The sequence below is a fragment of the Tenrec ecaudatus genome, chromosome 5, assembly GCF_050624435.1.
Source record: "Tenrec ecaudatus isolate mTenEca1 chromosome 5, mTenEca1.hap1, whole genome shotgun sequence".
Taxonomy (NCBI): Eukaryota; Metazoa; Chordata; class Mammalia; order Afrosoricida; family Tenrecidae; genus Tenrec; species Tenrec ecaudatus.
This window is the reverse complement of record NC_134534.1, coordinates 47,663,593-47,678,686: the sequence shown is the minus strand read 5'-3', so window position 1 is coordinate 47,678,686 and position 15,094 is coordinate 47,663,593. Positions and strand designations below refer to the sequence as shown.

At 40.2% G+C, this 15,094-nt stretch overlaps 1 protein-coding gene and 1 pseudogene across 1 annotated transcript in view; one reads left to right on the top strand and one right to left on the bottom strand.

Moving 5' to 3' along the window:
- Positions 1–15,094, top strand: part of NECAB1 (N-terminal EF-hand calcium binding protein 1) — a 193,334-nt gene that overhangs the window by 14,563 nt on the left and 163,677 nt on the right. The window lies entirely within an intron of this gene.
- LOC142449433 (small nucleolar RNA U3) lies at positions 8,282–8,380 on the bottom strand (annotated as a pseudogene).

Here is a 15,094-nt window from a genome sequence, read left to right as displayed (position 1 = left end):
TGAGTATAAGCTGACCCTAATATCTGCTGAGGCACCTAATTTTACCACAAAAACTGCATTTTAAAAGTGCTGAATAAGAAAATATGGGGAAGAAAGCTGATGGTGCTCTGCTATGAATAGATATAGCGCCTAGGATCTTGAAGGTAAACAAGTGGCCATCTAGCTGAGAAGCAACAAAGCCCACTTGGAAGAAGCACACCAGCCTGTGTGATCCTGAGATATCAAAGGACCAGGTGTCAAGCACCAAAGAACAAAAAAATCATATCATCGTGAATGAGGGGGAGTTTGGGGCAGGGACTCAAGACTCATCTGTAGGTAACTGGACATCCCTTTGCAGAGGAGTCGTGGGGAAGAAGCAGTCAGTCAGGGTGCAGTGTAGCAACGATGAAACATACAACTTTCCTCTAGTTCTTAAATGCTTCCTCCCCCCACCACTATCATGATCCCAATTCCAACTTACAAATCTGGCTAGACCAGAGGATGTACATTGGTACAGATAGGAACTGGAAACACAGGGAATCCAGGACAGATGAACCCCTCAGGACCAGTGGTGAGAGTGGCGATACCAGGAGGGTGGACTGAAGGTTGGGTAGAAAGGGGGAACCGATTACAAGGATCTATTCTACATATAACCTCCATTCTGGGGGATGGACAACAGTAAAGTGGGTGAAGGAAGACAGGCAGTGTAAGATATGATAAAATAATAATTATAAATTATCAAGGGTTCACGAGGGAGGGGGGAGGGAGGAGGGAGGGAAAAAATGAACTGATTCCAAGAGCCCAAGTGGAAAACAAATATTTTGAGAATGATGAGGGCAACGAATGTACAAAAGTGCTTGACACAATTGATGTATGTATGGATTGCAATGAGTTGTACAAACCCCCAATAAAATGATTTAAAATAAATAAGTAAATGTAAAATGACCCAAAAAGTGCTGAAAAACTCGGCTTATACTTGAGTATATACTTACTTAGTAAAATAGTAAAGCCCTTCTCTGTTCTCGGGGTCAATACATGCCAGAGCCAATGCCAAGCACAGCATCAATGCCAAGCACTTCGTACCTACTCGCATATTTGGTTTTCACTATAATCTGAGATAGGCATTAACTAAAACCCCTAACTGAATGTACTGCCGCCGAGTCAATTTCCACTCACAGGGACCCTTGAGGGCAGAGTAGAACCATCCTTCCCTGTCCCATCAGGTTTCTAAGGCTGGAATGGTTAGGAAAGCAGATGGCCCCCTTTCTCCTGTGGTTCGCAACGAACCGTCGTGCTACCAGGCTCCCTGCCCCCTACCCCATGGACATGATGGTCTCCGTTTTCAGCTGTGGAGACATGAGCCAGACTCAAGCTTGTCTATGTCAGAGCCTATGCCCGTCCCTTGAACTTACTTGGTTAGCAAGTATGTCAGACGTTTTTAACGTTCTGGTTATGTTCTTAGCTCATCTCTATTTGTTTTACTTTTCTTTGTCATAATGTCTAATGTCAATTGCAACAACAACAACAAAAAACTCCTGCCCTTATCCTGATCCTCTTGGAAGTGGTTCCTCTAGCTGTGGAAAGTACAGAGGAAACCCAGAAGTACAAATTCTGATAGCAATGCATTTTACATACATTTTTCAAAAGAAAGCACATTTCTTTATTTCCATAGTATGATTTTTTTCTACACTGCAAATCAGTTTCACACTCATAAATGTGTTGCTCTTCTGCTAAAAGCAGAAACTATGAAAATTGTTATCTTTACATAACTAGGTATATCAGCTGTCACAGACACAAACAGGAGAATTTGATCCAAATTACTGAGTCCATGAGAGTCTTCATGGACTGCCAAAGTCTCCAAAGTTGGGCCCCATTCCAATACCAGATCCTGAGCGTACAAAGGAAGGCACATGCAGGTGGCATTAATGGTTAATATCTCAGCTACTAACCTAAATGTTGAAGTTCAATCCCACCCAGCAGCTTTGCAGAAAACAATCTGTTCATCTGCTTCATAAAGATTACTAATCATCAGTAAGTGCCCCCAAGTCAGCCTGGCTCATAGTAACCCCATGTACAACAGCACAAGACACTGCCCAAGCCTACACCATCATCATAGCCTTTTCTACCTTTCAGCCAATTCTTGTACCCACTGTGTCAATCCATCTTAAGAGTACGCCTTAGAAAACTCTGTTAGTTCTACTCTGTCACACCGGCTTGCAATGAGTTGGAAATTGATTCTACAGAACCTAGCAACCTTCCCTGTAACATGACTTCTCTCCCTGCCCCACAACAGATTTATTGGCATATAACTAACATATTTTATAATTCACATCAAGAAGCGTTATACCATCATTGCTATGATCAGTTTTAGAATATTTTCTTCATTCTTGTACTCATCGTTATTAGCTCCCCATTCCCCCACCCCTGCTTCCACTCCCCAGGACCCACCAATCCAGTTACTGTCTCTATAGATTTACTTATCCTGAATTTCACATACAGAAAACCATCTTTTAAAAACACTAACAACCCAAACAAAGTAAAACAGATAAAAGCCTCAATTAAAAAGAAAGAAAATATTAAAAACTACAACAATGTAAATGGATTATAAAAGATATCAAATGATGGTGTGCCACATTTCAAAGGCATCTGAAACACCAACTTTCCAATGCATTCTCCGTCATAGCAAGATGATTCACATGCCTGGTCCATGATCAGAGGAGATTCACCAGGGGCTTAATCCACGAGAATTTCTCTTTTGGTTTTTTAAAAATCTAAAACAGCTTTAAAATGGCTCAAAGGGGAGATTAAATGAGAAGCTATTGTCCTTTAACCTTACTTTATTGGCCATAATCAACTTTACAAGGCCTTCTGTTGCATAACACGGCTATTCATATCCCTCAACTGTTGTCAGAGGGGACCCCCAGAAGCCTAGTCCATGTGTGGGCTCCCACTGTCTTCCATAGCTGTCTGAAAACCAGGTTTCACCGTTTAAGCTCTGGTACCATTTGTTCCTTTAGATTTGGATCATAGTATTTCTAATCCTTGGATCACAGGCTGGTGTGCTTTTTCCATGTAGAGTTAGTCGGTATCACTTAGCTGGCTGCTTGTTCAAAGAAAAGTCTTTCAGACCTCAGATGCTATTCTTTCTGATAGCTGGACACCATCTAGTTTCTTTACTGCACTTTGCTGTAGCACCCATGAGAACTCATTATGCTTAGATTTGGTTAGAAACAAGTGCAAGTCTAAAATCAGTTCACGTATCTATGGTTTATATATGTCTCTGGTTCGCCTTAGAGACATCATTGTCATTTTATGCTAGGGAACATTAGCAATCACCCCTCTGGGCATCGCGTCCACGGTCATCAACTCGATGCTGATTCATAGCAACCCTGTAGGGCAGGCTAGAACTCCCCCATCTTTTAGGGCTTTCTGACTCGAGCTCTATAGGATGGCCGCCCAGCATTCCATCTTTCCCAGAAAAGTAAGTGAAAGTATTGTTACCATAAAGGGGACTAACTGTTGTCCAGGTACAAATAACATGCTCCTCCTTGTAGAGGTAGACTAACTGGGAAAGCAGTAATTATTCAGTGACATGAGAATATCAAGTCAATAGGAAAAAGAAAAGCATGCCAACCATATGTATGGTTTTATTCTGTAAGTAATGCCAATATTAAAATGTTTATTAATTTAGCAAAATTGTCTATATAGTGCTTATTCCTAACATTGCTAATTTTGAATCAAAATGCTGAAACATTGATAAATGTCTCTCTAAAATAGGTTTCATCTGATGGTCGAGGAAAGCCAGAATGAATGGCAGAGATGTTTTGTTGAGTCTCTTCTAGTCTCTAGCAAAATCCTGATCCTAACTCTCTCTGGAAATGATGCTAAATGAATATTGTTCCACCAAATTAGGAGTACTCTATCCTGTTCCTGAAAAATAATATAGTCTATCTAATTTTCTAAATATGAGACCTTTCTTCATATATCTAACACCACTCACTTATGGTAAAAATATTTTATATATGAAATGAACTGTCTCAATAAGCTAGTGAGGTGTGAAGCATTTGACCGAATTACTTAGTTCTCTGCCTGATGCCTAGACACTGGTACATTGTAAGGTGAGGATAGCTTTATTGACGAGCTAATGGAAACATACTCCAGGAGACCAAGACATGGCTGTCCAGAGAGAGCCGCGTGTTTCCAGTGACCTCATCAGAACCGTATAACTTCATTGTGTTTGTTTTCTTTCCCTCACTGAAATAAGAGTAGTAATTATAATGTGAATATTAAAATAAATGTAGAGTCAAGTACTTTTCGAAATACCACAACTAAGTCAGCATGTATATAATTGTGGGCATACTGATGCATAAACAATATTTAATTCCTGCTGAGTCTGTAGAATAAATTGGGTTGGGGTAGAATGTCTAGGGTTAAGAATGTAAATCTCTTTAATTGCTCATTCACTTAGAAAAAAATAAACTCACAACCTGTGAGTCAATTCTGACTTGTAGCAATCCTACAAGTAGCAGGATAGAACTGCCCCTCTGAGTGTTCGAGACTGTAACTCCTTACGGGAGTAGAATGCCTTGTCTTTCTCTGAAGGAGCTGACTAGTAGTTTTGAACTGCTGATCTTGTGATTAGCAGCCCAACATATCCGTGCTCCTTAACTGATCACCGAGCTAAACATATTTAAAGATATACAATGAGTAAATGTAATTGATTGCACTATATTGATCATATAACCAATCAGTTTTGAATGCTATTTAATTTTATATAATGTTCATATTTGTACATTTTCTATTTTTAAAATGTTAGATTTTTTAAAATGTTATATTTACAGAAACATTGCAAAACTAGCACATATACCTGGTGTTTTAATTTCCAACAGAATACCACAAGTGTGTGGCTTTCATGAACAGAAGTTTATTTTCTCATAATTCGGGAGGCTTTTAGTCTGAATTCAGGAAAAGGCTTTCTCTCTCTGCTGGCTCTAAGTGAAGGGCCTTGTGGCTTTTCAGCTTCGATTCGTGTGTTCTTTGCAATCTTGTTCCTTTATCTCTGCTTCTTTGCTTCCTGCCTAGCCTCTGTCATATCTCAAAACAATTGATTTACAGCACACCCTATGCTGATATGCCCTCATTAACATTATGAAGAATACTGTTCCCAGTGGGATTACATCCACGGATATGGGGGTCAAGATTTACGACACAGTGTTTTGGAAGAATGCAATTCATTACACCTGGAAATCAATTTCCCCTATTATTGCCATTTTATAAGAATATGCCGTCTGTGTTAAAATTGATGAACTAATACTTATATACTGTCATTAACCAATGTCCATGGTATTTTCAATCACCTCATATGAATGTGAAAGCTGGCTGACGAACAAGGAAGACCGAAGAAGAACTTGTGCTTTTGAGTTAGAGTGCTGGGAGAGACTACTGAAAGTACCTTAGAGTACCAGAGGAACAATTAAGTCAGTCTTGGATGAAGTACCCAGAATCCCTCTTAAAGTTCAGGTTGGCTTGACTTCACTTCACATACTTTGGACATGCCAGGATGTGGTAGTCACATAATCTGGTGTAAAGTTGAGACTATTAAGAATGAAGGGGTAGGGTTTAGCCTGTCAATCAGGTCACAGCTTGATGACCTCATTTGGAAGCTTTAAGGAAAAAATAGCTCACTGGAGACAGGACACAGAGCCACTCCCTGTGAGACATTCCGGTTGACAAGCCACATGGAGACACACGGATGGAACCAGAGCCCTGGAATTGGAGGAGCCACGTGAAGATCCACACCAGTGCTGAGATGCATCCATCGCCACTGGATCTACAAGACTCTCCACCTACTGGTCTGTGATCTTCCTGCATTCGGTGTCATTGCAAGCGTTTCATGAGTCTGAAGGGAAATTTATAGATTGGTATCAAACATATGGGCTAATATCAGACTTATGGACTTGATCTGGCCTGGAGTGGGATGTTTTCTTAATATACAGTTACTCTTTGATATAAAGCTCTCTGTTACATATCTATAGTGTCTCGGATTTATTTCTCTAGTCTACCCAGACTAACACCCAGGAGAAAAGTTTCTGGAAGAGGATACCAGGCTTGGTAAAGTGGAGGGACAGTGAAAAAGAGGACAACCCTCAGCGAGGTGGGCTGAGCAGTGGCTGCAAAGAGGGTGCTGGATGAAGCAGTGTCTCCTGCTGCTGTGTACGCAAGTCAAGAACCCGTGTGGATGAAAGTAACAATAACAAGTCCATATTTCATTAATATTTCCTTACTCCCCCCTCGTCTGCCTCTTCTGCCTCCGAATACAACATTATATGTAGTAGTTCTATCTCCTTAGGCTGTTCTTGACAGACAGTGTCTCAGGCTTTCCTTGTCTTTGATGATCTTGACAGCTCCGAGGAGTACTGGGCATGTTCCGCATACACTCGAGGATAAGCCGACCCGAATATCAGCCAAGGCACCTAATTTTACCACAAAACTGCATTTAAAATGTGCAGGAAAACTTGGCTTATACACGAGTATATACAGTATTTTGTATGTCATTTAATTAAGATTTTTCCTCATCTCTTCCTTTCTCTTGATTAGATGGGAGTTAGGGGTTTTAAAGAGGAAAGCCTCATGAGTCAACTGTCATCACATAACATACTAAGGGCACATACTATGAACATGATGTGTCATTTTTGATATTGACCTTACTTTCCTGAGTGTGGTAGTGTTTTCTGCACTGAAAAGTTACCCCCTGTCCCCGTTTCTAAACTGTACTCTTCGGAAGGCAAAACGTAGGCACAGCCCACACTTATGAAGGAAGGAATTACACTCCACTTTCTCAAAGACTGAGTTACTATATGAATTTTTTAGGATCTTTCTGCATGGGACATTTTTTATATTCTCTTTCATTTTTTTGATATATCCAAGAAAAGTCATTGGTTTCCAGTCTGTTTAGGTATTTTCTTGTTATGAGAATGCAAGTGACACCTTCCAAGCTCTACATGTGTCTATGTAAATGGGTGAACTTCTATTGCATTTTCATTTGCATACTGCGAGTGAATTGTTTACAAACCAGTTTGTAACATTGGTAGGAGGAGACTTTCACTCAGACATAAGGAAGTTAGTGTATAGTAATTGTCCGTGAGTTGTACAAGGTAATATTTACATTGATCAAAAAGTGTTCATCTACTTGAACAATACACAAATATTATTTATGTTTTCCTTTTCTCGTGTGTTAGACATTCATTTTAGAAACAAAGATGATATTTTTATTCCTGTCTCTAAAATTTGTATGCACATGCAAAATAGATTTTTCTGTGTGTGTTAAACTAGGGCTGCTTTCTAGGTCTTTGTTTTGTACAGGATGCTGTTACTGTTATTTAAGATGATCATGCTTTGGTGTTTTGCTTTTGAAAAGCAACAATCTTTACAATATTGAAACATGTTGGCGTCATACATGAAAGAACAGCCATTTTGAGAAGGCCGTCCTTTCAAATGCTCATAAAAACGAAATCAAAATTGCCATGGGACTTGGGGAGGGAAACACTGCAGTCCAAGCTCTAACTGTCGGTGTAGTTTTGCCGGTGTAGCTCTAACTGTCGGTGTAGTTTTAAAGGGAAGAAGAAAACTCACCAGTTTTAGGATACATAAATCCGGATTACCTAGGGGAATAAGCATACATTTCTTTTATTACGCAAACCAGTCTTTCAAATGGAGCGTGAGGATCTGCAAGGTTTAAAACCAGAGCAGGGACTTTGACCATTTCTACTCCGTCTGTATGCAGAGCGATCACCTGCGAAGCTGGAACGAAGAAGAGCGTGACATCAAGACTGGACCCATTAAACACATGGGATGCGCAGTTAATACATCAGCTTGTTTATTGAAATGGAAGACTTGAAGATGGATGTAGAGCAAAGCCTTCAGTATGGATTACACCTCAATGCAAAGAAAACAAAACTTAATAGGCAATGTCATGATAACTGGATAAAATATTGAAATTAGCCAGATATCATTTTGCTTGGATACACAATCAACAGCCATGGAAACAGCAGTCAAGAAATCAAAAGATGCTTTGAATTCTTTACAGCAGATTCATCTGGTTGTTCAACCTAGAAATTGATGTTGGCTGGCCTAATCCCTCTTTCTCCCCCACCACTTCCAAACGATCCTTAATTATTGTTCCATCCATTTCTCCCAGCCAATAGAAGTCTGCCCTCTTCTCATTTTTCGTTCATCACCATGGTGGGCTCTTGCTGGATGACTACCAAGTCCTAAAACTGTCCCCTCTTCTATAACGGACCTCACCACTCTGTTCTGTGCCCTGCGGCGTTTCCAGCATTTAACCATCAGAGAAACTTCTCCAGTAACAAACTAGAGAAATGATCCCTGAAAGTGTAGTCTTGCCAACATTTAAATCGGATCGGTCTCTAACGTAAGAAAATGACACAGGACTCCGGAGTGTCCTAAGTGAAGTCACAATTCTTTACCATGACTTTTAAATCTTTTTACGATGCTGCCTTTCAGTATTTAATCTACTGGCCTCTTTTCCTTTCCTCTCGTACTGACTCGGCATACTGATTTTTTAATTTCAGCTCTTCATTTCAAATTCCGAATTGCTTCCAAGCCATGTGGTTGATAATCCCTTTATTTGGAAACCCCCTCCTCCTTTCAGCTATTTCTCTAGCCTCAATTTTTTTTCATTTGTGTTTCAGCTAAATATCACTTCTGTTGGGCAGCCTTCCTTTTGCCCTTAATTTTGCATTGTTTTCCTTTTTATATGTTCCTATCACCCAATACCTCTTAGAATTTTCCTCATCATACTTCATGTGGCTGTTCTTTTTCTGCATTGTCTATCAGAATTGCAAGATTCATGAGGGCTTGTATACCTATATATTCTCTGAACAAAGCACAGTTTCACCAAGCATTAGGGTCATGATAAATATTTGATGAAAAAAAAGGATGAAAAAGTGCCACAGTGTCAACTGACTTTCAGTCCCAGCCCGTATGGCCTGTGGCCCCATAAAGGAGATGTTGAAAGGAGGAGGCTGCGGACAACCATACAGAAACGTGCAAGCAAGGGACCCAGAGGCACAAAGCCTCCGAACCAGTTCTTGGAACAGCTCATTACTTTCCTTTTTGGTACACTTTCTAACAAGGCAGTCATGCATAGACATAGGACTGGAAACATAAATTTCCATGTTTAGGGCTGATTTATATCCGGGTGTGCAGTGGGTGGTTAGTGTCATGGCCTATAAGGGATGGAATGGTTGCTATCATACAGCGCTTGCAAGCAGAGCAGAGCAGATTTAACTGCTTCTCCTTGGGGTTGCTAACTTTTCCTTTCAAGCTAACTTTGACTAGCTTTCCAGTGTCCTCATTCCACAAAGGAGGCTTGGCATTGTGAGAAATGCAAGGACAAGGAGGAAAAGTGTGGCTTCAATATTAGCAAATGAAAAATATATTTTCAAAATCGAGTTTTTCTTTGATCTAAGATTGTTCTCTCATGAACCCATGGTCATAGGGTGGACTTACAGTGACCCTTTAGGACAGAGTAGGAGCAGCCCCTATGGGTTGGGGGTGGGGTGGGACTGTAAATCTTTCTAGGAGCAGAAAATCTCATCTTTCTCTTCTGGTGGGTTTGAACTGCTGACCTTGTGGTTAGCAGCCCAATTTGTAACCCACTACACTACCAGGGCTCCTAGACTATTCTCTGAGCCGCTCCATACTGTTGCCTTCACCTCAACACGTTAAAATAATTTGGAATAGGATGCCAGGACATTTAAAAATAGAACAGAAGGGAAATTATAGCAAGGACAAACTCAGGCAGAGTACCAATTCTAATTTCTTTAAAGTTGAAAAACCTGTATCCTTTGAGAGTAAAAGTTACGATTTATTATCATAGGTTATGATACCTAAAATATTTGGATTAAAAAAATAAATTAAAAAAAATTTTTGGATAGTCTATGGACCAAGCCAGTAAAAATCAAGACTTAGCCGTACTGTTCCATTTCAAAAGAAAAATATCAGCAGGATAATTGAGAGTGAAATAACAATTTTACAATTGCTTTATTAAAAAATCCCTTTCCTGACAACAAAAGACTGAGTGATTTTGGGTGTTGGTAAGGTTGTAGTCAAGAAATATTCTAGTAACTGCCATTGCTCAAGGACAGCCTGGTGGGCAGATTTCCGGAGGCCAGTGTGCTATAAAAGCAGGTTTGAAAGCACACTTCCATCCAAAAAGCAGGATTTCAAAGCACACTTCCATCCTTCCAGCCAGCAGGAAGATAGTCCAATGTCTCCTTTTCTTTTCTTTTTTTCCATGAGAATTTTCTAAATAAAAGAGATGGGGGGGGGGGAGAGGGGACTTAGCCTCAGAGAATCATCAGGGCACTTGTTAGTCAATGCTTTTATTTGATAATGGTACATTATTATTTAAAATTACTTACAGTAATTACAAAGCAGGATTAGAGAGGTCCGCCCTGTCCACAGGGTGCATAGGCAACAAACATTCTCTAATATACTGATCCAGTTCACCTGAGGAAAATGCTCACCCAGGAAAATATTTCACCACAAATATATATTTGTTACATTCATTACAGATCACAATAGTAGAGTTAGAACTAGTACATCTGTTTATCTTTTTATTTCTTTAAAAACATAATAGGTGAGAGTGATGCCCAGGGCCCAGCAAAAGGGACCAATCTTGCAGAGCCCTGAAGACTAGGGGAAACACCCCTAAATACGGACTCATTTTCCACTCCACCTTCATTGGCCGCGCAGCTGCCAAGAACAAAGGCCGCATCTCCCGATACCTGGCCAACAAGTGCAGCATCGCCTCGCGGATCGACTGCTTCTCTGAGGTGCCCACGAGTGTATTTGGGGAAAAGCTTCGCGAGCAAGTCGAGGAGCGACTCTCCTTCTACGAGACCGGGGAGGTCCCCCGGAAGAACCTGGACGTGATGAAGGAGGCAATGGTGCAGGCGGAGGAGGCCGCTGAGGAGATGACTAGAAAGCTGGAGAAGCGGGAGAAGAAACGCTTGAAAAAGGAAAAGAAGCGACTGGCTGCACTTGCCCTTGCTTCTCAGGAAAACAGCAGTGCTCCTGAGGAGTGTGCGGTCCCTGAGCAGGAGACCAACGGGGAAAGGCCCAAAAAGAAGAAAAAGCAGAGGGCCCAGGAGGCTCCGCAGGAAAATGGATTTGAAGACCCAGCTCTCTCTGCTCTCCCCAAACCCAAGAAGAAGAGATAGAAGGAGGAGCTGGTCAGCAGTGACCCAGAAGGGACGCCTCTCCCCAAGAGGAAGAAACTGAAACCTCTCCCCAGAAAGGAGCCTGCATGTGACCCTCAGGAGGCAGCAAATGGCGGGAGCTTCCCAAAGAAAAAGAAGCTCCCCGCGAAGGGGGAGCCCGCCAGCAGTGGACCCAAGGAGGCGGCTGCTAGCAGCAAGAGCAACAGCACTAAGAAAAAGAAAAAAATTAAAAACCAGCCCAGGAAGATTAAAATGGACATTCCCTCCCAATAAACGACTCGACAACAGTTAAAAAAAAAAACATAATAGGTGAAAGGCCTCTTTTATTCTTTGATCTAGACATAGATCTGGAGTGTACTCAATTCCCCATTGGACAATATATTTTTCAGCTGGAAATTCACAGTAGAAATACATTACTAAGTCTAACCTGGAATATACATGTCCCATTAATTGTAAATGGGATCATAAGATTACATGGGGCTAAATTTAAAATTAAGTATTTGCAGCTTGACACTAAAATAACCATCCCCAAAATAAAAATGCAAAATTAGACAATTGATGAGCTCAATTATTTAAACCTTTTTTTGGTAATAATACTTTCTGAGCTGAGCTGGGCTGGGACATCTGGAATTCAGGAACTCATTCTGTGCTTCATCAAGATCTAGATTTGGCACAACCTTAAAGACTATGTCTTCCTAGTAGGCTAAAGGAAAAATGACCCCAGATTCATATATGTTCCATATTGACCCTGTCATTAAGCATTACACAGGACAAAGACAACCATCCCTGATGAGGGCAGCCATCAGCACACCCACAGCACAGACACCAGTGGCCTCCACTACTGTACAGCTGTGGATGAATTATATGTGGTACAGAACAAAGGAAATCACAAGATCATGGCTGGTGGCAGGCCAATCCATTACCATCCCAGGTAGAACCAAAGACGTGTGGATACATAATTGGGATACATCTATAATTGCAAGTTAAAATTTTCTTTCAATAATTTTTCTGGGGTTTTGAATACTTGGATATGTGTCCTGATCATGCGACCTTGACTCATAGAACTCAGGACCCCAAATTTTAACTACATTAAATAACATACATCTGACTGGCTATTTTCAGTAAATGCCCAGGCAAGCTCCCTAGTTCTGTATGTGGGCTTCTTTCTGCATGATCTTACTTCCTTCTTAACTTTTTTTGCAATTTAATTGGTATATAATTTACACACCATGCAGTCAGAAGGTTTAAATACATTAACATTTTAGAATGTGTTATTAGAAGGACATCATGCTTGGTAAAGTAGAGGGGCAACAGAAAAGAACAAGGCCCTCAGCAAGAGGGATTGACACAGTGGACTCAAATAAATAAACAATTGGTAGGATGGCGCAGGACCAAGCAGATTTTCATTCAATTGCACGGAGGTTTGCTCTGCTTTGGGAAAGATTTGAGAGCACCTCACCACAATACTTGGTCCTATCCTCCCACTCCCAACACAACATAAATAGCTGACCTCAACTGAGGTGACCCTTCTCTGAAGATGTGGTTCTTAAGATATAAAAATAAGGGATTGATTAATGTATCATAGCATTAACACACCACTAGCACATTGTTCACATTGTTTGAGAGACTAGATTAAATGAGTACATGGCTGAGAACAGATGCCTGTCTTAGTCCTGTTTTTTCTGTTTTCTCTTTTGGAATTAAATAAATCATTTTATTGGGGGCTCATACAACTCTTATCACAATCCATCCATCCATCCATTGTGTCAAGCATATTTTCACATTTGTTGCTGTATTAGTCTGAGTAACTTTAGAGAAACAAATCTACAGCAACTCATGTATAAGAGAGAGTTTTATATAAAGGTTAAGTGTGCATCAAGAAAACACCCAACCCAGTGCTGCCCAAGCCCACAGGTTCAACATTAACCCATTAACCCATATGTCCAACACCAGTCCACAAAGTTCTCCTCCATCTCACAAAACAGACACAATGATGCTGACTTTAGGAGGAAAACCAAATCAGTGAACATGTAAGCATCTCAGTGCTGGCAGGGGTCTCCACACGTGTGCTTCAGCACCCGGGGTAGCTCCATGCAGCTTCTCTTTGGGGATGTCTTGCAGGAAGTGAGCCTTGCCAGCTGAAGCAGGGAACTACTAAGGTAGCTGCATCCTGCTCCGACCATAACAAAGCAAGAGACCTTAGAACTAGAAAGGCAAGGCTCACTGAGCCATTTATTCCTCCACCCTTCAATTAACCCACATGTGTTTATCGGCCAGGTTGGCAAAATAAACTACCTCAGTTGCCATCATCATTCTCAAAACATTTGCTTTCTGCTTGAGCCCTTGGTATCAGCTCCTCATTTCCCCCTCCCTCCCCATTCTGCCTCCCTCATGAACCCTGATAATTTATGAATTATTATTATTTTGTCATATCTCACACTGTCTGACTTCTCCCTTCACCTTGTTTTTCTTATAGTAATGGTCTCACCCAGTATGTGCCTTTTTGTGATTGACTAGATACACTCAGTATAATATTCTCCATACTCATCTATGTTATGAGGAGCTTTTTTATTTTTAACAGTGTTTTTTTAATGATTCATAGTATGTCATTGTTTGGATGTTTTCTGTACATGGGGTGATGCATGAGTCCTCTCATTCTTCTGCAGATGGGGATCCAATTTTATCAGCTCCATTTGTTGAAGCTGCTGTCTCTTTCCCATTTAATATTTTTTGGTCCTTTGTTGAGGTGAATGTACTTATTTCTGGCCTTTCTATTCTCTTTTATTGGTCCATGTAACTGTCATTATGCCAGCACCAGACCTTTTTTACTACAGCTGTGTAATAGGTTTTGAGGTTGGGTAGTATGAGGTTGATTTTTTTTCTGCTCCAAACTTTGATTTCCTTTTCCTGTTGCTTGTCATCTTATTTTGTTGCTTATATTATAGTTGTTAAAGGTACTGTGTTAAGACATTGATTTTGGATTTCTTCTTTTTCACATGGGCGTTAATTGCAATAAAATGCCCTCTGATAACTAACTGCTTTTGTGGTGAACCAAAGATTTTGGTATGTGTTTCCTTGTTCTCATTTGCTTCAAGGACCTTCTAAAATTAATTTCATTACTTCTTTGATCTATTATCCAGTTATTTTCATGTAGTATATTGTTCAGTTTACATACCATTGATTTTTCACTCCCTGTTCTTTCTAGTGTTGATTTCTAGTTTTATAGCATTGTGGTCTGAGAAAATGGGTTGTAGAATCTCAATGTTTTAAAATTCATTAAGGCTTGTTTTGTGACCTAACGTGATTTATTCTGGAGAATACTGCCTGTGGGCTAGAGAAGAATGTGTATTGTGTAGTTAGTAGGTCCAGTGTTCCGTATATGTCTGGGAGGTAGTGTTGGTTGATTGTATGGTTTAGTTCTTCTCTGTCTTTATTGAGTTTCTTTCCAGATAATCTATCTTTCCTGGAGAGAGGTATGGTGAAGTTTCCTACTATTATTTCCAAGCAATAATAATAAAAGTCCTTGCTTTCATTGTATTGATTTCTACATATTGTTGACTTGTATGTTTCTCCCTGGTTTGTCTGCTCTTGTTGATTCTCTGTTCAAAGTGTTCTCATTTGTATTTTTTTTGTAATGCTGATGTTGTTTATACGAATTCTTTGAAAAAATTTTTTCTGGAAACATCTTATTTATCTCAGATTTGAGAGAGTTTTGGTGGATATGAGATTCTTGGTTGGCAGGGTTTTTTTTTTTCTTTTAGGATTTTATATACGTAACTAAATTGTCTTCTTGCTTGCATGGTTTCAATGCATAAGTCTGGTTTATTCTTATTATTTTCCTTATTTACTATTATTTTTCCCTACCTGCT